The 26,524-nt window shown below is 39.2% G+C and overlaps 1 long non-coding RNA gene and 1 pseudogene across 1 annotated transcript in view; one reads left to right on the top strand and one right to left on the bottom strand.

The window, feature by feature from the left end:
• Positions 1 to 26,524, bottom strand: part of LOC118910282 (uncharacterized) — a 135,165-nt gene that overhangs the window by 25,229 nt on the left and 83,412 nt on the right. The gene's annotated exons all lie outside the window — the stretch shown is intronic.
• LOC118910256 (40S ribosomal protein S20-like) lies at positions 7,345 to 7,877 on the top strand (annotated as a pseudogene).

The following is a 26,524-nucleotide window of genomic DNA, read 5'->3' as shown; positions in this document are numbered from 1 at the left end:
CTTTCTGATGACACGTTTTGGTAAGATCAACAAGGGCCAACATCGAAACTTTCAGAATGGATGTCAATGGCTTTGAAGAAAATCTAGAGACATTAGTAAATAATTCTTTTAAGTAATGCTCATATACCAATAATCTGGATGGAACAAAGGATAGCACTGTGATGGAAAAACAAAGATAAAGATGAGTGGGAGTCAAAACGTAGCTCTGAGAATCCTAAGTAATACATTAATCAGTATATATCATACTTGTATTTCCTTTTTAAACATGCACAGAAGTCTAAAATAGCTTTTTCAAAAGTTATGAACTAAAGATTTTAAGTGTCAACCTAATTAACACCATGTTTTACTTCTGCCATTCATAAAATAATAGTGAATCTTAACAACTGAATGGTGTCTTAAACTTGACAGACTTCATAGCAATGGAGATGGGTGCAGTGATTCAGAGAGAGAATCCAGAATAAGAAGAGCAGAAAATCTAGGAAACGATTCTCAGAAATATTTATACCAAGGAAGTTGACAATATGTACCTAGAGCCCTAAAAATATTTATACTCCCTTAAGCCCACTTTGGGTAATTCAGCCCAGGAAAGTCAACCAAACGAAGAACAAAATAGCAATTATATCACACAATGGGAGTTTGCCTCCATGAGGAAGTGAGGTGGGCATGGACAACAGTCTCAGAGGCTGGGCTATGACCCCAAGTCCCAGACTTCTGACACTAATAAGTACACCATGCCTTGTGCCAAAAGGAAACACAGTTCATCATTATTCAAAATACTGTAAAGCGTTGGTGAGCCAGTGGCTTTTGTTCACTAGTGATCTTTTTACCCTCTCCAAAAGGATACACAGTGCATCCTGACTTCTCTACATAATTTCACATTAAACTTACCAAGAAAGAGGAGATAATTGGATCAATCTGACCCGATCCAATAGGGTGCTCAGCTACTGGGCAGAGTCTTTTGCAGAGCCACTTCACGGGCCTCTCTGATACCCAGCAGAACATGTCTTCCTTTTAGCCCAGGCACAGACCCCCTGGCCCATCAGTATCCACAGGGATGGCAAAGTCACATGGCTTAAAGTGTGACAACTTTATAAAGAAAGAATTGTCTGTGGCTGTGGCCATGGCAGGCACTGAGGATTTCATGGACTATCCAGAACTATATAATTTGGGAAGCAAGGGAAGGGGTGAACTCTTTATTATAGAAAAAAAGAGATTATCTAAATACCTAAAAAGAGTGAATGGTTATTCCATTATTTTAGTAAAGTCACTCAATAGAACTTTATTCACATTTTAGAGATAATTATGAATAACAAGGATAACAAGAAGCAACATGGATAAAAAGAAATACAATATTGAACATAACTACCAGTGAAGCTTCATAAAAATCTGTGTTTATAAGGAAAATTATCATAGTTGTGTAGGGAATGGGATTATGAGTGACTGTTTTCTCATAATTTGAATTTTGTGAGGCATTAGTATGTCCTTTTATAATCATAACAGAAATAGGAGAAGACATAATTTGAACAGTGTTTATAAAATAAACCTACCAATCTAACTTCATAAGATATACAATCTGGACTTGCGAAGTACTAAAATATGAAATAATTAATAGAAACTATATGACAAATGACCAATGAAGATCTAAATAAACAATGTTTTAAAATGAACTCATAAAGACCTACAGCAGAATAATCCATTTACCTTCACATTTTTTGATTAGAAGTAAATTTGTTACCATTACAGACTCTCACAAAGACCGAAATAGATTTTTATGTTAACTTCTACTTAATAACATCTTGACTTCTTCAAAGATCTCAAAGGATTTTCACATATACAGTTGACACTTAAACAAAACCAGGGTTTGGGGCACCAACCCACTGCACAGTTGAAAATCTGTGTATAACTTTTCACTCTCCCAAAACTTAACTACTGATAGCCTTCTGTTGACTGGAAGACTTACAGATAACATAAACAGTCAATTAACACATATTTTTTATGTTATATGCATTACATAATGTTTTCTTACAATAAAGTAAGCTAGGGAAAAGAAAATATTTTTTCAAGCTGTTGCAAATCTCCAAAACACTTTTCAGTGTATTTATTGTAAATAAAATCTGTGCACAGTGGACCCTCGCAGTTCAAACCCTTGTTGTAAAACGATCAACTGCACTGTGTTTCTACCCTGACAACTGCATAGTAATTATTCGTCCCATTTTATAAAGGAAGAATTGGTAAAGACCTGTCCAAGATAACCTACTGCCCAAATATTCAAGTGAAAAATACAGGTAGACTTTTGGATACTTAACTGATGATATCAAATATGCAGCATTCTGTACTTATCCAACATTGCTGAATAATTTCCCAGCTAACTGAAGCCCAGGTCTTTAGATATCAAGGATCCCCGACTCCTATATCTAGGATTATTCTCTTTCATCAGTGTATTAAAATTTTCTCTGCCTTCTTAAACAGGATATACTGAACATAATTTAGTCTTTTAAAATTGAGGACTCTAATTACTAAAATGAAGATCAATAACTATATACTTTCTTATAGTGATAACTTCTTAGGTTATTTAAATTTATAATAATTTGTATGAAGCAACAGCCCCAGATATAACTTTACCTTTTGCATTCCTGAACCATTATTCCTAAATATACATATGTGCATATGTATGTTCTCATGCGCACACAGCATGCACATACACACATCCATCTATAATTCCAGCCTAGCAGGCCTTACTACTTCTTACTGCCCCTTCTTAAACTCTGCTTCTAATTTGCCTTGGACATAGAAACTAGTAAGCAAGTCTGTTAAAATAGGACTTAAAATTTTTTTTAAGTTAGGAACTTTTATATATGTAAAATCATAAGCTTTGGTAAATGGATATTTAGATGCTGGTTAATGTAAAGATAAGGTTGTTGGGTAAAGATAAGGTAAAGATAAGGGAAGGTTGAGGAATAGCTATGTGCCAGTAACCTTGTGTTTTATGCCTCACTTCTTGATTTTTGGAAAATTCCCTCATTTTATCTGTAAGCATCCATACCTTCATCTATATGGTTATAATGGGAAAAGCTATGGTTGGGCAATATGATCCCCACCCTGCATTGGGCAATAAATATTTGGCACAGGAGAGGATACATGCCTGAAGACTGGCCATACAGTTCCTTCCCTGGACATTTGAAATTGGAGGGAGGGAGAAAGATGAGTCTCTCTCCAAGTGACCAGACCCATTCAATGAAAATTCTGACAACTGTTAAAGGTCGTATTTATGTCACGTGAACCTGAAGGCAAGAAGAGAGGATGAAGCAGGTGCACAGAAATGAGAAGTGGCAGGAGAGGCCTGACAGTTTCCAAAAGCCTGCATCTAGTGCCTTCCTGAGGCCCAGCTCAGTCTTTATCCTTGGTTACCATGAGATACCCATGTATCCTAGGGGCAACTTCCGAAGAATTTTAAAATGACACAGGAAAAAAGAAATCAGGACAGGGCCAATGACTGGAAGTCTGCTGCCATTCCGGGCATTGCCCCTGCTGTTAGGGCACAGAGAGTCCTAAGAAATCCCCAGGGATGAGCTGGGGTGGTTGAGGCAATAAGGAGGCATCTCAGGGTGTCAGAGCAACAGTGAACAGCCAGCATCACTGTGTAAGTACACCAGCTGACTGTCAGCTCTGTCTCTAGCCTTATAAGGAATGTTGTTTTTTTTACTTCAGCTAGTTTGAGTGGTTTCTCTTACAATTTAAGTCCTAAAACACTGGATTTGTGCTGTCATGGTTTGCCATCTCTTTTGCTTACTGAGTTGGCTGATAACTTCATAAACTTCATAAAGCCTTCAGGGCTGGAACAAATTGTGAAGTAATTCTGTCCAGTTTCCCACCTAAACTTACTTCTCATCCAAGTAATTTACCATAAGGTAAAAAAGCAATCTGTGTTTTTAGATTCAATAACACTGTAAGTAATACAACCCACTAATTAAGTTTTTCATATTACATTGTAATTTATGTTCACTAGAGAATTTTTTAAAATCTAGATGAAAAAGATAAAAAAATGAACACTTAGCCAATCACTAGTAAAAAAAAAATCACTAACATTTGTTTGTGTATATCCTGATTTTATGCATTTATATAAATGCTAGTTTTTCCAAGAATAGTCTTACATGGATACCATCTTTTGCTTAATATATTATGCTCCTTCTTTCCACAAAACCCAGATTTTGTTTTTTTCATCTCTCATCTGTGCTTCATTTCTTAGTCGTTGAGGCACTGGGGAAAGGGAGGACGACAGACCTGCAGAGCTCTCTGAGGCACCAGGTTTATGTAGCTCTCTGCCCTCGCTCACATTGCGGATCTCAGGAGGATAAGGCTGACCTTATTTCCAGGCAGAATTATTCATGTCACAACTTTCACGTTGGAAGCTGCCTAGCAAGTCATGTCCGACTGCAGGAGAAGGATGAATTTACACGTTCAGCAGCAGGTGCACTGAAGTCAACGAAGTCCATTATTTCATCTCCCATATTAGCTTCCAAGTTGCAAAACAGGAGGAAGACAAATGAGTTATGGAACCTCATATATCACTTAGCTTCCTTACTTTTATCCATTGGGAAGTAAAGTCTTCTCAAGTAAGAAAAACTGCTTACATTTAGTCACTTAGACTTAAATCTAGAGTATTTTTAAGGTGATGCAAATTGTTGGTATTGAGGATCTGCCAAGCGAAGCAGTGTGGCTCAACATCACATGGGGACAAGTTCTCCACAGTGGAGTAGAAATGGACATACCTGAGAATTCACGTAGAGAGGCCACACAGGAATAGCCACAGACATTGGAAATAGAAGTTAAAGCACATGAGGCTGGGCAGATCTGTCCTCCAAGGAGCACAGTGAAAGGCAACAAGCAAAACTACTGCCATTTTGGTCTGAGTGGCTAAAAACACAATGTTCAAAAAAATGTAGTGGCTCACCTGAACTTCCCATTCATCACCCTATATCTATGTGGATTACGTGCTCAGCTTGGGGAACCTCATTTGAAGAGGGAAGTTGGCTAATTAGGGTGTATGCAACAGTAAACGAGACAAAGGGCACATGAGGTTTTAAGGCAAAAGGTGTGGTTCATTTGGAGAAAAGAATACAAAAGAGAGGATGTTAATTTATAAATCTGAAAGCACCTAAGTGTCTATCAAGAGGATAATGTATTATAATTCCAATATATTATGGTGAGACTGTAATATGGAATATTATATATAATCATTAAAAATAATCACATTCAAAGACCTTACTAAGTGGTAAAGTGAAAGTATGAAACAAATTTGCTTAAAAATAAAAATTTTCTACTTTAATGTTTATGAATTTTCTACAACAAACTTATTACTTCTGCAATAATATTAAAACTAATAAGTACATAGATAAAAGAGGAAACAAAAGTTCAGACTAGTGTGGGGAGAGTGTGTGTGAATGTGTGTCATTTTTTTCTCTTCATTTTTATTTTAAATTATAAAAGCAATACATGAACATTTACTGTAAATAATTCAGATAATAATCTCAATCATTCAGCAAATATTTATTCAGTACCTATTATGTACTTTTAATTCTTCATGGTTCTCAAGGACAGAACATGTAGCAATGGGTAAACGGGACATGGAGGCAGAAGGTGGCTCAGTATAAAAAATAAACATCAAAAGTTCCAACAACAGAATGGGCTGCTTTATTCAGTGAAGAACTTCTGTGCCATTGGAAGTATTCAATCATGTGTGGTACTATGGAAATTTTTATACAGATGATAGACACATGACTTCCAAGATTCCTTTTGATCCTGAGAATCTATTACTTTCTAAATTAACATTAAGGATTAGGAGATAAGTCCTTACCCCTCATCCACCACATCATACTGGGAACTCAATTCCCTTTGATAGTCCTTTCTATAACAGGAGAAATAGCATTGACTTAGACCAATATAAACTTGACAGATGAGATTTAGAGAATGTTTCTGAAGTACTGAGGTCATATTTAGTAGCTAAATGAAGCCATTTGTTGTAAATTACCTAATGCAATACTCAAGGCTACAGCATCATCTATATTAGAATCTTTAATGAACGTCTTAAATTCAAGCCAGGATTGCAAATATTTACTTTAACAAATTTGGCTTATACATGAGGCTTGCTGCTCATCCATGATTTCAACACTTTCACAATATAATTATATCACAATATGACTTCCTTCACACTGGCAGTGCTCATACCACAATATTTTTTAGAATGTAATTTTGGATATTTGGGAATTTTAAAAAAGTAAAATAATAAGAAAACCAAAAAGAGCAAATTAATGCCACAATGAGATACCACTTCCTACCCACCAGGATGACTATAATCAAAAAGATTCAATAAGAAATGTTAGTGAGGATATGGAGAAATTGGAACCCTCATACATGCTGGTGGAAATGTAAAATGATGCACTCTGAAAAAGTTTGACAGTTCCTCAAATGTTAAACATGGGATTATCATAGGACCCAACAATTCCACTCCTAGATACAGCCCTATCAAAAATGAAAACTTAAGACCACACAAAAACTTGTACAAAATTGTTGATAGCAGCATAACTCATAAAGCCAAAAAATAGAAATAGTTCAAATTCCCATCAACTGATAAACAAAAATGTAGTACTCATACAATGGAATATTGTTCGGCAACAAAAAGTAATACTGACATGTGCTACAACATAGATGAACCTTGAAAACATTATGCTAAGTGAAAGAAGCCAGTCATAAAAAACCCGTATGTTGCATGATTCCATTTATATAACATGTTCACAACAGGCAAATCTATACAAACAGAAAGTAGATTAACAGTTGCCTAGGGCTGGGAGGCTATGGGAGGAGACGTGGGAGAGTGAATATTAGTGGCCCAGGGTTTCTTTTGGTGATTACAGCATTTCCTAAAATTAATTGTGGTAATGGTTACACAACCCTGAATATACTAAAAGCCATTGTACTGTACACTGTAAATGAGTGAATTGTATGGTATGTCAATCATGTTTCAATAATGCTGTTTTAAAAAAAGAAAATTGTACTTTACAAGTCCATTTCAACTTCTTAAATTTCTCTGGCTAATTTCAAGCATGTTGTAATACTTCCTAGATAGTTTCATAACCAAGGCACTGCTACAGATATAGTGTGTGGTTTTTCACTACAATGTTCAGCTGTGAATCAGAACTTTAAAACAAAGTAGAACAAACTTGCAAACCAAATTTAGACCTTGTGAAAAGTACTGCAAATATGAAATATTAGCTTTAGGACCTTGCGAGCTATTGGGACCCACTTAAAACTACTGTAGGCAACAGCTCAGTTGCATGGATCAAAATCTAACCAGATCTCTCTTTGAAGAAGACGTGGTCGATGCCGTAGCGGACCTCCGTTTCGCCCGCTCCTGCTCCTGACTCACCGCTGTTCACTCTTGCCGAGGAACAAGTCGATCAGGAAGCCGCGCCGCAGCCATGGCTTTTAAAGATACTGGAAAGACACCCATGGAACCAGAGGTGGCGATTCACCAAATTAGAATTACCCTGACCAGCCGCAACGTAAAGTCTTTGGAGAAGGTATGCGCTGACTTGATAAGAGGTGCAAAGGAAAAGAACCTCAAAGTGGAAGGACTGGTTCGGATGCCTACCAAGACTCTGAGAATCACTACAAGAAAAACACCTTGTGGTGAAGGTTCTAAGACTTGGGATCGTTTTTCAGATGAGCATCCACAAGCATCTCATTGACTCACACAGTCCTTCTGAGATTGTTAAGCAGATGACTTCCATCAGTATTGAGCCAGGAGTAGAGGTTGAAGTCACCATTGCAGATGCTTAAATCAACCTTTTGAATAAATTGGTTATTAGTTAAAAAAAAAATCTAACCAGACAACAAAGCAGATGTTCCAATGTTTTAAGGTGTGTCCAAATGAAAAGCCAGTCTCTAATTTTTAGAGTCAAAACCTTTTAGAGTTGAGAAGAGAATGCAGGAGTAATTTTTAAGTAGCCAAAAAACATAAAAAACCACAAGTGAACGTGTTCACCGAAGAATAAGAGGTGCTGGCTAAAATACAATTTTTATCTTTTTTTTTCCTGTTTGCCTTTTCTTTCCAACAGGATTGAAAAGTGCCTGAGGGCAGAGTCCATGTGCCCTTCTGTTAACCCCAGAGGGAATTCTAGTAATGCTAAGGCCCTATATTACCCAGCTTCCAGCCACCCTCGCCTCACCTCCTTCCACAGCTGCCTTGCACACCTGCTTCCCAGATGCTGGCTTCTGCCATCTCACATGTCGGGCTCTCTCCCACTGCAGGCCTGCCATGCTGGTCCTCTGCCTGAATGCTCTTCATGCTCTTTTCATGATGACCTTTTTTTATCCTTTAGGTCTCAGCTTAAATGTTATCTCCTCAGAGAGGCCCTCCCTCACCACTCTGTATTAAGTAGGTTCCCATGAGAGTCTGCCATCTCATCCAATCTGTTTACTTCATAGAAGATCACAGAATCTTTCAACAACATCCCACAAATATTTATTCAGTCCCTAGTTATGTACCAGGCACTGTTTTAGGTGCTGGGGAATACAGCAGTGCACAAAACAAACAGCCAATCAATTTGTATTTGTTATTGCTTGCGTATTGTCTTCTCTATCACAGCCCAGCATGTAACATTTCACATCACACAGATGCATGTAAGCAGGCGCTGGCTAAAGGGGAGGCAGCATGCTGTAGTGGTCAAGAGCAAGAACTCCAGAGCCAGACAACTAGATAGAAGCTTGGCTCTACCACTTGACCAAATTATTTAATCACTCTGAATCTGTTTCCCCATCTGTAAAACAGGCAAAATAAAAATAACATCTTTTGAGGGTTGTTATGAGGACTAAACAAGCAGTATGGTTGAGTCACATGGAAAAATACTTGGCACATAGTAAACCTATAAAAATGTTATTAAAGAAATGCTTTTGACTAGCAGGCAATACAGCACCTGACAAATAGTTGGTTTTGTTTAAATGAATTAACAAATTGTGGTGTCTGTGGTTAAACTTACACTTGTAACTGGGCCAAAACATAAAGAGAGAGCAGATCAGCAAGAATAAAATGCCCCTTTTCCTCTCTGAACTCTCTGGAAGAAATTCTTTGGTTTTATAGGTAGAATGTAACATGCTTGGTCAGTTCCAAGCCAGTGGCAGAATTCTTTGGAATATGATAGAAATGTTGTGGTTGTTTTCTCCTGTGGGAGGTTCTGGGACTTTCCAGGAAGGAAGGGCTGTCAGCATCCGGCTTAGTCTAAAATCTGGCTCCCACTGTCGCATGAAAGAAGCCATCTGTCTCCAGGAGCTGGTGGAGGAATCACAAAGATACTTCTGCACTTGTCATTTACTTCTATCTTCTCTCATATATCCACAAGTTCTAATTGGCTATTTTTATCCATTATAAAACCAAAACAGAGTTGTGAAGATGCTAACTACTAACCATGATGGCATTCCCAATAACTCCTTCCAGCAAACATGAACCAACACGTGTGTAAATGAAGTGCATCAGCACCTTGGTATTCTACCTGCATATATTTCCAGGAAAGACATAATAAAATGGAAGGATGACTGAAGTCATAAAGCAATTGTGAGCTATGGACAAGTATTTATCAAGATCCTACAAAATCTGACATTTCAAAAAATGCTAATAAAGGAAAGCAAAATATTTGCTTTCAAGAAGTCCACAGTCTACCTAAATCAAAATTTCCTACGTCAAAATGGAAACAACTTTACAAAGGGGTACACAGTAGACAGAAATACACAGTAGACAGAAAAATGGGCCCTGCCCCCAAATATGATGTCCACATCCTAAATCCAGGACCTGTGAATATGCTAGGTTACGTGGCAAAGGGGAATCAAAGCTGTACATGTAATTAAATTGCTACTCTGCTATAGTTAAAATAGGGAGATTACTCTAGATTATCAAGGCAGATCCAGTGTAATCACAAAGGTACTTAAAAGTGGAAGAGGAAGGCAGAAGAGTGTAAGAGAGATGTAATGACGGAAGTGAGGTGACAGGGATGCTATGCTGCTGGCTTTGAAGGTGAAAGAAGGGGGACATGAGCCAAGGAATGCAGGCAGCCTCTGGAAACTGGACAAAGTAAGGAAACAGGTTCTCCCCAGAGCTTCCAGAAGGAACAAAGCCCCACCAGCATCTTGACTTTAGCCCAATGAGACCCCTTTGGACTTCCAACCTACAGAACTGCAAAGTAATACATTTGTGTTATTTTAAATACATTTGTGGTAATGTATTACAGTAGCAATAGAAAATTAATACAACATATAATAAAACTCTAAATTAAATATTATCAGAAAATAAATAGGAAGGGGAGAGAGAGCAATGCTAACTTAAAGTTATTAGGAAAAATGACTGAGTGAGCAGGATTTGAGATTGCTCTTTTCGTCATTTATAGGATGAAAGTAAAAGACAAAAACCAAGAAGGGATACCTATTAAGGTCTACAAAATCATAAAGCAAGAGTGGATTTGTTTACTAAATCCAAAATTACCAGAACCAGGAAGTACCTCCCCAAAACTTGAAGGAAGTAGCTTTTAGGGTAGATGGATGGATGGACAGATGGATAGATAGAAAAATGGATGGGTAGATGGAAAGAGGTTTTGAGAGGCTGGGAAACAGAGAAGGAAAAAGAGGGAAGGAAGGAAGGAGGGGAACAAAATGAAACTGCTGCTTTATGTAATACCAGACCCTCTCATCCTTAGAGGGAGAAGAGAAGAGGCTGAAAATATGTAAAGCTTTGAATTTTTCTTTAAATTCAGGGATGTCAGTTCCAAAATGAGGTCAGGGAAAACAGGACATTTGGGTGAAAGCCAAACCTTTGTTATACAGACAACTTGCTTTCCCCCCGCAGGAATTACTAATTCCTGTCAGAGACATACTAGCTTCCAGCAACTTAGTTGCAGTTTGGCAATTTCCATTTGTATTCACGGTTTGGGGATTCTTGGGAAAATAACAAGTGGGCTTAAGTGTTCCTTTCCCTCCACACCACAATGTGTCTGTTTCTCTGGTGTAAAAACAGCAAAAAAAAAAGAAAGGTCCTCATGTGCTGTTTGAGGGATGGAATTAGTCTTGCACAGCTCAGAGCATCTTTCCTGACTGTGGGAGTGTCTGTCACACAGTTGTTCTCGTGCTGCACAGATATGCAATTCCTCCCCTCCTACAGGAATTCTCCCCTCTCAGATGATATTCTCTACTTCCTCCTAGAGCACGTGTCTCTGAGCTACTGACCAGCACTCCATCCTCGGGGAACTACAAGACAACAGTGGGTGAAGTGCCACCTATCATATCCTCTGGGTCTCACTGGTACTCGCACCCTCCAGAATCCCAGCCCACATGTGCATGTATGGAGAATGAGGGATCAGTTTGGCCTTCTTGCAAGAGGAAGCTGACCCTGCCGGCCCTCACGAGGCCTGACATGGCAGCCTGGAGGAAGGCAGGCTTGGTGGGGGTATCATTGCAGCCGTTCTCACATCTTAATGGAGGAGACCCAAAAACCAGGTGCTGAATATCACTCACCTTTCAGTCTCCTGGGCTGATATGGGATAGTTTGCGGAAAATCTGTGAGTTCACTTAGGTCTTTAAACCAGTAAGATTTGGGAACTGGGTATGTGGACACCTGATCTGGAGTCTAACAAGACTCAAAAAAGGAGAACTACCAAACTCATCCATTTGCTTTCCTGTGTAAATTGTCAGAGTGACTACAAAATAAGCTGTAATTCATTTCAAACCCAGGCATACAGCAGTCATGTTTCCTTTCAGAGAATGATAGACTTAGAAATGTTTTAGGTTCTCTGTAGTTGCTCAAAAGCAGATAAGGAATATAACCAACATGCATGGGGCTGCAATAAAACCATCTGACCATCACATGACAGTCATATAAGGCAGGCATGCCTTTTTCACTTAAGGATGTCACTGGACATTTATAACATTTGGGGAGTGGAGGGCTTCTCTGACCAACATTATAGGCTGTTACTCTTTTCAGGTGGCAGACCTTAACAGCACCAAAGAAAGTTTTTGGAGCTAATTCAGGAGGCATTTTAAATGGACTGTTTTACCAACTGAAGGCCAAAAGGGCAATAAGGAAATAAATAACCATAAAATGAATTTTCTGCTGCTGGAATAAAATAGCTCCCTAGAAATTAACATCTCTGCTCTGCTGTTCTGTTGATGGGGATTTCCAGTGATATTCAAAGAACTTTGATCTTTTGTCCCTGCCACACCTCTTGTTCTCCCCAATGTTTATTTCTAATATCATCCGCCAATATATGAGGCAATTTTGCGCATAAGGCCTTCCCTAAAGCTTGGCTCAGTTCTATTAACCTTCATGCAGTAATTTATGGTTAAGATCTAAATGGCACTAGTGCATGTAAATAGTGTCTGTGGGCCCTGTCTTCCTGAGGAAAGTACTGTGCTTAAGTAGCTTCAACACATTTACTCAGAACATTATGGAAGGAGCCGCTGAGATCTCAGTAGGAAATTATTTAGTGAAATTCTACAGAAGATTAACATTGCTTTGTCACAGACTTTTCTGTGCAGTTAGTTGTGTTGAGTCTAGTAGTTTTCAGGGAAATGTGTGGGACCCAAGGTTTCATCTTTTCTTCAGCAACAGTTTCTGAGCTGTTCACCTGAGAAGAAAAAATTTTAGAAGCCAGAAATCTCAGGGACTTTCATCTCCTTGTGATTTGTCATCAAGGGTGGGTGGTTTTGAGAACTTGCTCTACATCTAAGGAATGAATGCAAAGAAACACCCCTTGGCCAAGGTGATAACATAGAACAAATTTCTCAAATTCCTCTACAACCTTCACTCATCCAAAAGCATTTCCAGCTGACCATTCTCTAGAACTACCCGTTCAGACTCATAGGAGGCCCTAGAGTATCCAGCTGGCCTGGTTAATCCATTACTCAAAGCTCCCCAGAACTGTGAGTAATTCATATCTACTTCCATCTATCCAGTCATTCATTCGTTCATTTATTCTTTAATATTTTATTGATGGCCTATGTTTGTGAAGCCCTCTGCTAGATTCTGGGATACAAATGTGGGCAAAATGAATATAGCTCTTTTCCTCATGGAGTTTTACATCTCAGCTGGGAAATCATACATTCAAAAGGTAATTCACTAAATATTTTTAATTGCAATGGGGTACATGCTCTAGAAGAAATTTATGGTGCAATGACAATTTAACAGGGATTTCCGGCCTCCTCTGGGTGGGGAGGTGGGGGAGTCTAAGGGAGCTTCTCTGAGGAAGTAACATTTGTGTTCATAGTTTGAGGATGAGTAGGAATCCATTAGGTAAAGGGTATGTTGGGGAGGGCATGTGGGAGGGAAGGGAGGTGCATGAGCGGTGAGAGAATCTAGGCGGGCAGATCAGTGAGCAGGAGGGCCCTGAAGTGAGAAGGCCCTCACAGCACGGCAAGGAGGGAGGGCAGCCGGATCTAACACTTGGAAGGGCTTAGGAAGAGCCAGTTGGGTCATCTTAGCTTGACCCCAAAACATTCAAACTTCTGAAGCCATGGCCTTCTTGGGGTTCTCAAATTGGATTTGCCCTAAACCCATCAGACCTTCCTGTATCCCTGAGGCCAGGCTACTGACACCAGGTCAAAGCTACAAGTGATTATGAATAGTCAATCAAGAGCATCAACACCAAACGCAGTGTGTGGACTTGGTTTGAATCCTGAGTCAACTAAATTGACTGTAAATAGGCATTTGGAGGACAGTGAGGAAATAGAATGCAGATTAAGTATTACATGACAGAAAAAAATTACTGCTAATTTGTAAGTACGATAATAGTGCTGTGGTTGAGGAAGAAAATATCCTCACTTTCTGATAGTATTTAAGAGTTTAATATCACGGTGTCTATGAATTAATTCAGCTAAATTTTCAGGAGGTATAGATAGCAAAATGTTAGTAACTATTCTGTTAGGTGATGTATATACATGTAGTTGGTTACATTGCTCATTTTTATTTTGTTTGAAAATGTTCATAATAAAGGTTAAAATCATGAAAAGCAAACTATTATCATCAAGCTGACTCCCACTTGTCCTGGGAAAAATTAAGCCTGGAACTAGCCTCACTAAAGGCAAAGGACATGAATTAAGAACACACATTTTCCTCCTTAGATGCCTTTTTCATGCTTCTTCTATGTTGGTCTGCGAAAATTCCGTGTAAACTGATAAAGCTCTTAAAAGTGAGTGAGAATAAATGCTCATAGCTGGTATACCTACTCTGTACCTGTAAGGACCCCCTTTACATACACACACGCTTGTGCTGGGGACAGTTCATTACCTAGAGAGTCTCTGTCCAATCAAGTTGATTTGGTCCCAACCCTTGAAAACTAGTATTTGTATTGATTCTCAGTAACTGTTTCAATTTTACTTGGGCCTTGGAGAACTATGGCTTGGGAAAGCACATTTGGTTTGTACTGTTTAGTAATCCTGATGTCAGCTGATTCTTTACTACAAGACAGGCAAACAATGCATTCACAGTGGACGAGGCTTGGATGGGGCGCTACAGTCACCCAGCATGAAATGCCCATGAAGTGCCAAAGATGAGGTCACTGCCCCGAGACTGCAGTCAGGGGAGGCTGAGAGCCCAGGGCCTGGAAGCCACAGGAATGGGGTTACCAAACAAAATATAGGATGTCCAGTTAAATTTAAGTGTCATATAGGTGAATAATTTTCTTTAGTATAAGTATGCCTCATGCAATATTGAGGATATACCTATACTAAAAAAAAAATTGTTTAACTGAAACTCAATTTTAGCTGGGCATTCTGTACTTTTCTTTGTTTCTCTCTTTCTACCTTTGTTTTTCTCTCTCTCTTTTTTAAAAGTTTGTTTTGTTTTCAAATCTAGCAAAAACTACATAGGAATGAATGAATGTACAGATGGCAAAAGCCAAATCACAGAAAAGGAGAAAATGGTGCACCCAGATTACTCATTTCCTAAATGTCTCTGATCCATGAGCTGGGACACGGAACTAAGGGATTCAAATGAGACCCTTTGGGCCAGGGAGGAAATATGACCAAAGAAGTGAAAACATGAGACTGTTATCTGTGGACAGTCATTAAAGGATGAGCTTTCCTCTATCACCTTCTGTCTGAGCCACTGGTTTCTCTTCATTAATTTGTTAAGCATTAGTTGGAACCTACTGGGTGCAAGACCCTAGGGAGATTCAAAGGTGAACAACAAGACATCTCCATTGTCCTCACGAAGCAACAGTCTAACAGCAGTGAGCTACACGCTGAAGAGCTGCATTCTGGAGCCAGAACACTGGGTTCAAATGCCAGCTCTGATATTTACTAGGTGTTTCTTTGTACCAATTACTTAAGCTTTCTGTGCCTGTCTGTAGTGGATTTATTTTATGGAGTTGTCATAACCATTAAATGAATTACAATACAAAAAGTTCTTAGACTAGTTCCTAGTACCTATCAAGTATACGTAAGTGTATGTTTTATGTATGTGTGTGTGTATGTGCATAAAAAAAATATATATATATATATATCGGAGCCCACAAAATCCAATCTAATGCCTTTCTGAAGGCAGATTTTAATATAATCCTAGTGAGGAGACTACATTCCAGGATCCTGGAAACAACAGAAGCAAAGATGCAGAGAGAGTAAGCCACAAGGTATGCTTCAGGAGTAGCAAGTAATTCACTGCAGTTAGAACTTTTGCGGTCTGTTAAAAGGAGTGCTGAGAAACAAAATCAGGAAGGAGAGATGGGGCCCCATCACCAAGGGCCATGACTAGAGTGGCGGCTGTGATCCACAGGCGCTAGAGGGCCACTGAAAGTCAGCAAGGGGAAACATTAATGCCAGGGAAGGATTTATACCACCATGGCATACGACAGAGGAGCCTGGAGGATGGAGATGTGTTCTAGTGAATAATCACTGTGTTCCTAGCACTGTTCACAGACATTGTGAGCAAAAAGGTCCCACCCTTGCACAGGCTTCAGTCTAGTACAGGAATGAGATGTTAAACAAATAACCACACAAGAGTTATGAAGGAAAAGTACAAGGTATTCTCAGAGATCACAAAGAATTTAATGTAGATGGAGGGGTGAGGAAGTCGTACCCAAAGAGGTGACACCACTGAGATGTAAAGATGCACAGGAGTGAGGTAAGTGGGGACCACAGAAAAGAGCTTGCCAGGCAGAGAAGCACAATGAGCATAGACTCTGGCAGGAGGGGAAATGGCCCTTGAGACATTCTGAAAAAGGCCAATGGAGGCAGAGAAGGATGAGGAGACCGTGGCTTCAGATAAGGGAGCATTAGGCAGGGTTAAGTCACCCACCAGTTTGGGCACAACTGATTGAGCCAGGAGCCAACACCTAACCAAAAGAGACTCCTTTAGGCTCACCAGCTCTCCAGTAACCTTTAGGTACTCCAGGTCACACCAGGTACCAGCTGCCTGAACCAATCAGAGCTTCTCCCTTGGGGAGCTGGAATGTGAGACATAGAAAGAGAGAAACACCCAAAAAGAGAGAAAAGCAGATTGACAGATAAATGGAATACAGTCAAGTGGCTGAGAACACTCAGAGAGGTTGGGCCAGGTAGACCATTTAAACATCTTAGCCTTTATCTGAAGGCTAACTATGGAAGTAGAAATTAAGAGGTGGTAGTGGTTTTTAAAATATATCTATGAATTCTTCTACACATCTCTTAATTCCCCTCCCATTGAGTGTGGGTGTATTTAGTGATTAGCTTCTAGCAAATAGAATAATCCAAAACTGATGGTGTATGACCAACAGTACTGGGTTATAAAGAGACTGCGGCTTCCATCGTAAGTCTCCTCTACCCGCCTTCCCTCTCCCCCTCCCTCCTTCCTGTCTTCTTTCTACCTATGGGGAAAAGCAAGCTGTCCTGTTGTAAGCAACCCTATGGAGAAAGCTACCCTGTGAGGAACTGAAGCCTCTAGCCAATAGCCAGCAAGGAAGAGAGACCCGAATAGCCAGCAAGGAAGAGGGACCCACTGTCAACCACATGAGTCATCTTAGATGCAGATTCTCCATTCTAATCAACTCTAAGGTGGCTGCAGCTCCAGCAACAGCTTGCTTACAACCTCATGAGAAACCAGCTAAGCCACAGATTCCTAATCCTCAGAAACTGTATTAAATAATAAATATGTTGTTTAAAGCTGCTAAACTTTGGTAAATTTTGTTATGCAAAATTAGATAATGAATACCGAGGGGAATGGATGACATTGGTATTACATGGGTAGAATTGCTAGGACTTTGCACTGATAGCTACTGGGCACAGGAGGAAAAAAGAAGTAAAAGGATTCTGAGCTTTGGGCCTGGTTCACTGAGGTTCCATTTTAGAGAAGGGGAAGGAACATAGAAGGAAGAACTTTGTGGGGGGAAGAAAATGATTTCCATCTGAACTCATGGAATTTGAGAAGCTGATGAAATTTTCAGGCCCAAGTGTCCCACAGAGATTCGGAAACAGGGAAAGGTGTTAGAGCAGTGAAGGCTACATGACAGAAGGCACTCGGGGTGTAGAGAACCATGGCAAAGGAAGATATCCCTATGGAGGGCAAGGAAATAAGGACAGATGGAAGGCAAATCGCAGGGAACAGATACATTGATGGACCCAAAAGAGGAAAATGAGAAGTAATGCTCAGAGAAAAGAGTGAAGACCCTAAAGAGAATTTTAATAAAGAGAAGACACTCAACAGAGCCAAAAACTATAAAAAGGGGATCCCTATCTCTGGAAAATTCGACCTCACTTTATAAATATGCACATTGGATTACTTATAAATTTCCTAGTTGGTGTAAATCATCATGGACTGCACAGATGAAATCAAATTTTGAGATCTACAGTACAGGAAACAAAACCTGAATTGTGGTGACCTTGGTGAAGCATTCACCACCATGTAAAGCTCTCCCAGGCCATCTATATGTCTTTCTATAATGTCTCCCTCAAACTGTTTATGATTATTTATAAACAACCTGTTCTTTTTACAAGTGGGGATTTTTCAAGTTGTAAGATATGGAGGACTACTCATTTACCTCAAAGTTTCCAAGGTAGGGATACTTGGGAGGGTAGAGGAAGCAAAGTAAATGGTTTCTAGAGCCACATGCCAGTCCTCATGGGGAACTAGAACATCCTTCAGAATGAAATAGCAGTTTCTCCAGCACCCTGCCATTCCTGAAGCATCTCCTGCATCCTACTTCTTTCTCTACTTGCTTCTTCTACTAACTGATGGCTTCCTACACTTTCATGGCCTCAATTTACTAAACTCATCTATTGCCTCAGTGCGTTTGCTCACTGACTTCTCCTTCCAACATCTCTAGTTTTCTGTGTTGACACTGGACTACTGTATCTGTAAGTCAGTCTGATTTTCTTTTTCTCAGGGTCTCTCTCCCTCTGTCTCAAGTTCAGACTTCCCAAGAGAGACTTTGATTGCTTCAGTCCAGTGCCACTCCAGGCCTCCTCACAAGTGGCAAGGGAGCCTGAAGCAGGCTGTCTTTTGGTCAGATGTTGGTTCCTGCCTCAACTAGTTGTGGCCAAGGTGACAGGGAAGATGGGCACTAAGCCTACAATTCCCTGTGGCTCCTTTTTCCCAAAAGGAGGCAGTGGACCTCCAACTCTTAAATGACCTTTTGAGTACAAATTCCCCAATGAGTTAATGGTAAAAATGGTTCAAAACTTCCTCTTCCAAGTATGGATCTGTTCTAAACAGGTTTTGCTCTTTAACATTAATTCAATTTAACAGCAACTACCTCTGGTACTATTTTAGTTTTATATATAAAAACCTTTCTTTTAACTTGATTTGTGGAAGAAATGGGACTGAGAGAGGGAGTATAGTATGTTTTTTTATTTCTATGCCTTTTTGTTGTTCAAAGTTTTATGAGCTTTTATTAGAAATTACTTTTTATAATAGAAAAATAAATAAAAATCTTAAAAGTTTCTATATATAAAGAAGGAAAAGAAATGAGAAGGGATGGGCAACTGTGAACAAATGGAGTTGGTAATTTTCCATGAGCCTACTGGCAAGATTATTTTGGTTTCATTAACAACAACAACAAAAAGCCATCTCAAAGGAAGCATTGTAAAGTGAAGGAAGAACATAGTATAATCTGTATCTCTTTTGTTCTCTAGATTTGCTCGAGTCAGGTAGATTGCTTTCTTAGTCCTGAAATTCAAGTGATCATCTCCCTGCTTCACTAGTAGAAAAGCAACCGACATGATAAAATAAGTCAGCATTTGGGAAGCTGAGACTTTAGAGGTAGGCAATGGAAAATTTGGTGTTGAGGGGCCCACAGGGCATGGTTTCTCAGAAGCGTGAGCTTCCTGTAATGAGAAATGTGTACGTGTGAAATCACCAGTCACTACATTTGCAATAACTTAATAACATGACCGTTCCTCCACCCATCCTCTTTCCCCACACCACGTTCCAGTTTCACACCGGGCCACTTACTGTGAAGCTTTACAAAGAGAGGAGGAAGTAAAACCTCAATGAGGCAGCAACATGTTTCAAACTCCACATTCTTAACCTGATGAGAGTTTCTCTTATCATATTTATTAGTAATGCTACATGGTTCAGAGTGGATGGTCCAGATCTTGTATATAATTGTACCCCTGTGCCCTGAATCTTTCAAGTGTATTAGTAATTACTGAAAAGGCCTTTCCTCGCTGGGGCAGAGCTAGCAGACAGAATGATCCTAGGCAGGGTCAGCTTCATTCTGTCAAAAGACGGCACCTGCTCCCTCATCCGAACTAAAAAAGAAGTAAAAAATGCGGTATTTAAGTGGCAAGGTCGTTTTGTGATACCAGGAAAGTGATGAGCACTCCTGTTTCTACACTGTTGGTCATGCTAAAAGGGTCTCCAAGTGTGCAACACTTAGCAGAATTAGTTCCCTACTCCCTAAAATCAAATAGCTCTGCAGGAGAGAGGGAGCAGCTGGCCAGTGGGGCCAAGTAATCCCCAGCAGTCCTCCGGGACTCACAGAGGGGATTACTGTGTTTGAAGAAACTGATAGGATCTAGAGAGAAACCAACGCTTAATACCTTGTCTGTCATTTCTCTTAAAAATTAGGAAACAGCAAAAGTAGGCAAATTGCTGCTTGAGGAATGACTAAGGAGGAAGGAAATCTGGGGCCTACCGCATTGCTGTAAGGCAGCCCTTGGACCCCAGGCTGGGCTCGGTACCAAGGCAGAGAAAGGCAGACAGATCTGTGGAACCGCTAATTTAGTAAAACTTCAGAATGATGCTCTACCCTTAGACAGATTCAAAGTGGTATTTTACATGTCTATTCTATTAGCAGAGCCTGCCGGTTGACAAAGCAAAGGTAATATTTGGCTCCCAATGAGAAGGCAAACTGTGAGCATATAAATATTTAAAGTTGAATGGAAAACTCTACCGTGCTTATTACTGCACTCAACTACTAGACCCACAGCTTTACTCTTAGCTCTGCCACTGTTTTAATACAAGCAGCTAGTGAGAATGTAATGTTTGGTAATTTTTTTAAAAAAGCATTTGAAAACCCAAGGCTAAGACTATTAACAATTCTAAAAGCAGTAACAACAGTTATGAATGTTGATTCTACCATTTACAATTTTAGAAAAATATTGTTCATCTGTCTTTTGATTTTATGAGGCAATTTTGAAAAACATCAATCAAAGACCTGCTCTGAATTTCCAGGTGTGAAAACAGGGTATGAAGGGAAATCCAGATGGCCAAACTATTGACAGAATTTTTATATTTGTGATTGGTAGAGAGAAGGAGGCCTGTGTTTGAAGTATAACAGATGGAAATGCCAATTCTATCATTTAAAGTATTATCCTCACTCCCACCCCACAATCTGAAAGCAAGTGATGTGCTGTTCTGTTTAAAAATAGTGGTCCTTTTCTAGATGAGGGGCAACTTAACAGACCCATTTAATTATCCTTACACACCTCTTTGGGTTAAGATGTAGCCATCTTATCTACATTAGTTAATAAGAGGAGTTACTGCCAGTCATTTAAAAATAGTAATCTTATTGGAAATTTTTAAATTACATATACATTTTACAATTCTGAAAGGTAAACCCCCAAAAAACATTTTTAAAGATGAGTGATTAGGCACCAAACTGTGTGTGCAAACTAATACTCATGTACATGAGTAGGTACACACCTAAGCATGTTTACATTTTTAAGCAGCAGGCAAAAGGATTAAGCATCTTTCTTTGGAAAATACTGCATGCTTAAAGGGTCCAGTGGACAACTCAACCATCTCCTTCCACCACCTGTCTCGGCCAGATAGAGGCACTATTATTCCTTCTGCATCACAGCAAAGGGGAAAGTTACTCAAGGTCATGCACCAACTAGATAAAGAGAGGGAGAGAGGAACACAGCATCATCAAACACCAAATTCTATTTGTGCATCCAGTCCACCAGGTCATCCAATCCAATCTTAGGCGTTCCTTTTGTTTGTCTTGCAGTTCCAGCCTGTTTGTCCCAATTTAGGTTACTGCTAAGATAGAAAAAAACTACCCTATCCATGAAGCAGTTGAATTAAAAGAAAGCACAAATTGACCTTTAAAAATATTTTGAATTAAAATTATTGGAAATGTCCATCAATAGATGAATGGATAAAGAAGATGTGGTACATATACACAATGGAATATTATTCAGCCACAAGAAGAAAACAAATCCTACCATTTGCAACAACATGGATGGAGCTAAACGGTATTATGCTCAGTGAAATAAGCCAGGCAGAGAAAGACAAGTGCCAGATGATTTCATTCATTTGTGGAGTATAACAACAAAGTAAAACTAAAGGAACAAAACAGCAGCAGACTCACAGACTCCAAGAAGGGACAAGCAGTTACCAAAGGGGAGGGGTGGGGGAGGGTGGGTTGGGAGGGAGGGAGAAGGGGATTGAAGGGCATTATGATTGGTACCATGGTGTGGGGGGGGTCATGGGGAAGACAGTACAGCACAGAGAAGACAAGTAGTGACTCTGTGGCATCTTATTACGCTGATGGACAGTGACTGCAATGGGGTGTGGGCGGGACTTGATAATAGGGGTGAATGTAGTAACCACAATGTTGCTCATGTGAAACCTTCATAAGAGTGTATATCAATGATACCTTAATAAAAAAAATTGTTGGAAATGGATACTATAAATACAAGATTGGCTAATGCCCAAAACTATTTACAATTTTCCTTTATTTAACATAAAATAATTTATATACCTCAGTAAAGCCACAATTATTTGTAAAGATGATGCTTTCTGGCTCTTGATTTGGAAGTATTTGACAGAAAACAACTGAGGCAAACATTTGGGTTATAAGTAACTTCCCCCTTTGCTTCTACACAGAAGGAATAACATAGTGTCTCTACCTGTGTGAGTTAATCCTTAGTTAATAAGTTATAAGTATACACTTAACAAACTTATTCACAGCCAAGTGAATGCAGTTAGAGCATATTTTGTTTCTATAACCCATTTCAGCAGGACTGGTCTTCTTTCTAAGGAAAAATCTGTATCACTTCCATTTCAGCAGTTTTTCTTTAACTCAAAGCAAATGGATGGCAAAGAATTAATACCCTTATTAAATTGTAAAGATCTTACAAATTAACAAAGATATACAACACTTAAGAAAAATGGTCCAAGGACATAATTTCTAAATGGCCAGTAATAATTTGAGAAAGTTTTTAACTTCATTAAGAATCTAAGGAGACAAAATTACAAGTGTAAGATATCATTTTTCACTTGTCAAATTGGAAAAGATTTTTTAATAATATCTAGTATTGGGGAATATATATAAAAGAAAGTGCAATGGTATACAGAGTATATAAATTAAGTCAACCTTAAGAGGTGTGTGCGCATGCATGCACGTGTATGTTTAAACCTTAAAAGAGTTACATATTTTGCTTATCAACTAGATAGCTAGAAGTGTATCTAATAAATCATCACAAATATGCTTAAAATATAGCTACAGGGATATTCATTAAAGAGCTATCCTTTGACATTGTCAAAAACTTGGAGACAGGCTAGATGTGCAATAATAGAGAACTGTTTAAATTCTTTATAAAATATTTATATGACAGAACACTGAGTAGAGGCAAAGAATATTTAACGTTCACAATACATTAAGTGAAAAAGACTTCAAAGTTACTTATTGCACTATTTTAGCTGTGTATCATACACCAAAAATAATAGGAAACAAACCATGTCATTAGTGATTATCTGTGGGAATTGGGATTACTGAACATTTTTATTTTATCCTCATTGTTTGTCTTTTCTACAACGTTCTTGTTCTGCCTTTTTTTAAACAGCTTGTTGAGATATAATTTACGTATCACACAATTATGTTATTTTATAATTAAGAAAAAGCAATAAAACTATTCTTATTGGTTGAGGACAGTAAGCTTTTGGGAACAAATACTTCATTAATATGTTATTGCAATTATTTTATCATCCTGTTCATAGCCAACATTTATACAATACATTGCATTTTACGATGCACCTTTACCTTGCACAAGAGTCATCTAGCCAAGTGGACCACATCGCAGACAAACTAATGACCTACACCTGTTACAGAGCAAGTCATTTAATCTTGTTGGGGCCCTTGCTCCCTCTTAACAGAAATTACAGTGTGAATAAAATAGCGAAACAGCCTGTTCTAAAGCCTTAGATATATGTCATGTTCTTCTTTCTGGCACACTGTGGGTCTTCATAGAATTCTTGGCATGATTCATGCTAAAGAGAGCATACAACATCCATCTTTCCCCATTACTGTTCTCATTACATCACAGACTAATAACCACAAGGAAGGTGCAAAACCCTGGCAGCCATGGGCACATCTGCATACATGACTTCTAATGTCGATTTCATTTTCCATTAGCACACAAAACTACCTTATTAAATGTGAATAAAATCTGCATTTACAGACAACTAAAATGTTGGCCAATTCCTCACTGAAAGGACCTTAGTTATGCTGGGAGCCTTGAAGAGGGGGGTTCAGGGCTGTTTGCTTTTGGTGGCCAGGGGACGCTTTCCATCTGTGGGTCAAGCACATGGCTTACTCTCAGATGGCAGAAGGAACCAAAGTGTTGAAAACAAGGGTCAGTAGGAGGGTTAAATGAAAGTGATATCATGTTAACCCAGAAATGCAAATCAATGTGCGTTATGCCTGAACACTCAACTCTTTCTTCAGATTACCTAGTGTCCCCAGAGAGGCTTCAGTGAGTAAGAGAAAGGAGATGAAATGTAGAGGGAAGCAGTAGGCAACAGCAGAATCTCATTTTATTTGAGAAGCATTTCCACAATTTATAGCGGACTTCTCACAAGGAAAAAAAAAAAAGACAGTTTTGAAGTTTATTTCCCTTTCTTTATATTGCTTTTACTACCTTTACTGGGCTAATTCAAAGCTCAAAATTGGAGGTGATTTTAAAACTGTGTCTTAACCAATCATAAAAGTAAGAGCATGCAAGCTTAGAGATTTATAACTCTCATCTACATTTTGTTCTACAAAGTTGCAAAGTATGCAGGAAGCTCCTGGCTGCTGACAGAAAGCTTCCTGAAATATAAATTTCAGGTAAATAATGTCATGGTTCTCATCACTAACGGAACGAGGAGGGGAGAAGAAGGGAAGATAGAGGGAGGGTGAAAAGAGGTGGGGAAAAAGAAGGTAGATGAAAAATTAAAGAAGAAGTAAGTGCAGATTTAAAAGAAAAAGAACAGAAACCAAGATCAGAGAGGGACTCATAGTTAGGGGGCAAAAAACATTGATCAAGGTAAGCCAAGAATGGGCTGCAAAGAGGTCGCAAAGGTGCTTGAGAGCCATATGGCCTGGGCTTGAATGCAGACTCCATACTTAACTTTCTGTGTGACTTTAGGCAAGTTATTTAACCTCCTGAAGGCTTGTTGAGAGAGATTAATTGTAAGAATCTACGCCAAGTGCCTGGAATGGTGCTGGGGCAGAGTGAGTGTTCAGTGACCACAAGCTCAATAGACAGCCCATTCTTGTTCATCCCAGGCCCTCAGGGAGGCATAAATTGGATTCCCAGCCTCTCCCATGCTCTGTCTCAACACTACAGTCATCTGATAATGACCACTGGGTGCCTGGCAACACACCAAAGACAGGGAGGGGTTGCTGAACTTCTGAGTTCAAATCTCTGTTCTATCGCGCTGCCAGCTATTTAATGTATTAATTTATGCAACAAATACTTATCAACTGTTCACTATTTTCAGGTGCCAGGCTAGGCTCTGGTGAATGAAAACAGACATGGTCCCTGACCTCATGCAGCTCACAGGCTCTTGGGAGAGCAAGATAGTAATCAAATAATTAAGTAAATAAATACAAAACTAAACTATGAAAGAGAGGCATACAATGCCATAAAAATACATAAAAGTCCTTTGAGGAGACACTACTGATTTGAGCTCGGTCAGTTGAGTGTGCATCAGTCTAGACTATAAAAGAGAAGGGGAGAACATTCTAAGCTGGGGATATAGCTGGTATAGTGGAAGCCCAGTAAAAGAGAAGAGACTGGAGCAGACATCTGCGGCCAAACCAGGCAGGCCATGGTGGGCCTGGTTAAGGACTTTGGTCTTTATTCTAAAAATGAATAGAAAAATCAATGGAGGATTTTTAATCAGAAGAATTACCTGATCATATGTGACTTTTGAAAAGAGAACTCCAGCTTCAGTGTGGGGAACAGATTTGAAGGAGGGCAAGGTAGACTGCTGAGGAAGCTACTGAGCGGTCCATGGAGAGCAAATGGTGGCTGGAGCTGGAATGGAAGCTGTGGAGGAAAACTATGGACAGGTGGACATTACATAAGCAGACTCAGAAGTTGGATATAGAGGGAGGATTTCTTGCTGGAGGAACTAGATGCTAAAATTTTCATTCATTAAGACAGGGAGCACTGGAAGAATGCCAAGCTTGGGGGAGGCTTGCTCTTACATTCAGTTTTATGTATGTTTACTTATATGTGGTCCTGGAGAAGCCATTTAACCTCTCTGAACCTCGAAATCCTTATGAGGATTAAATGAGATCATATGCCTGATTCTTGGCATAGAGTCGATGCTCAGTAAACAGTAGCTAGCATGTTCCTGGGATTTAGACAAGCAATGCTGAAGCCACTTGGCCTTGCCCTTCCACAGACACTCAAGGTGTTTGATTTTACAGTTCAGATTTCACCTCTCTTGAGAGTATAGGATCCACAAACACAAGATTCTAAAATAGAATGCCCCTTCTGAGCACAAAGTCAGAATCCTTGACTCTCACTAGGGAGGAATTCACATTTATGAGGAGATTCTGTGATCTGCCTTTTTTTTTTTTTTTTTTTTTAATTATTTTAAGAAGTCAAGTTCTGAGATTTGTATGCATGGTACTTTCTGTTTCATAGGGAAACCTGTGTTTGACCATCTATTTATGAACTTTTAGGATAAATATATAATATATATCTAACAAATATTTCTTAAGCACCTTTTTAAGAAAAGGAACTATGGAATATAAAGCAAAAGAGACACATTCCTGTTCCTAAGGAGTCTGAGAAC

The sequence above is a fragment of the Manis pentadactyla genome, chromosome 11 (genome assembly GCF_030020395.1).
Source record: "Manis pentadactyla isolate mManPen7 chromosome 11, mManPen7.hap1, whole genome shotgun sequence".
NCBI lineage: Eukaryota > Metazoa > Chordata > Mammalia > Pholidota > Manidae > Manis > Manis pentadactyla.
Note: the sequence above shows the minus strand (reverse complement) of the source record. Positions and strands in the feature narration are given on the sequence as shown.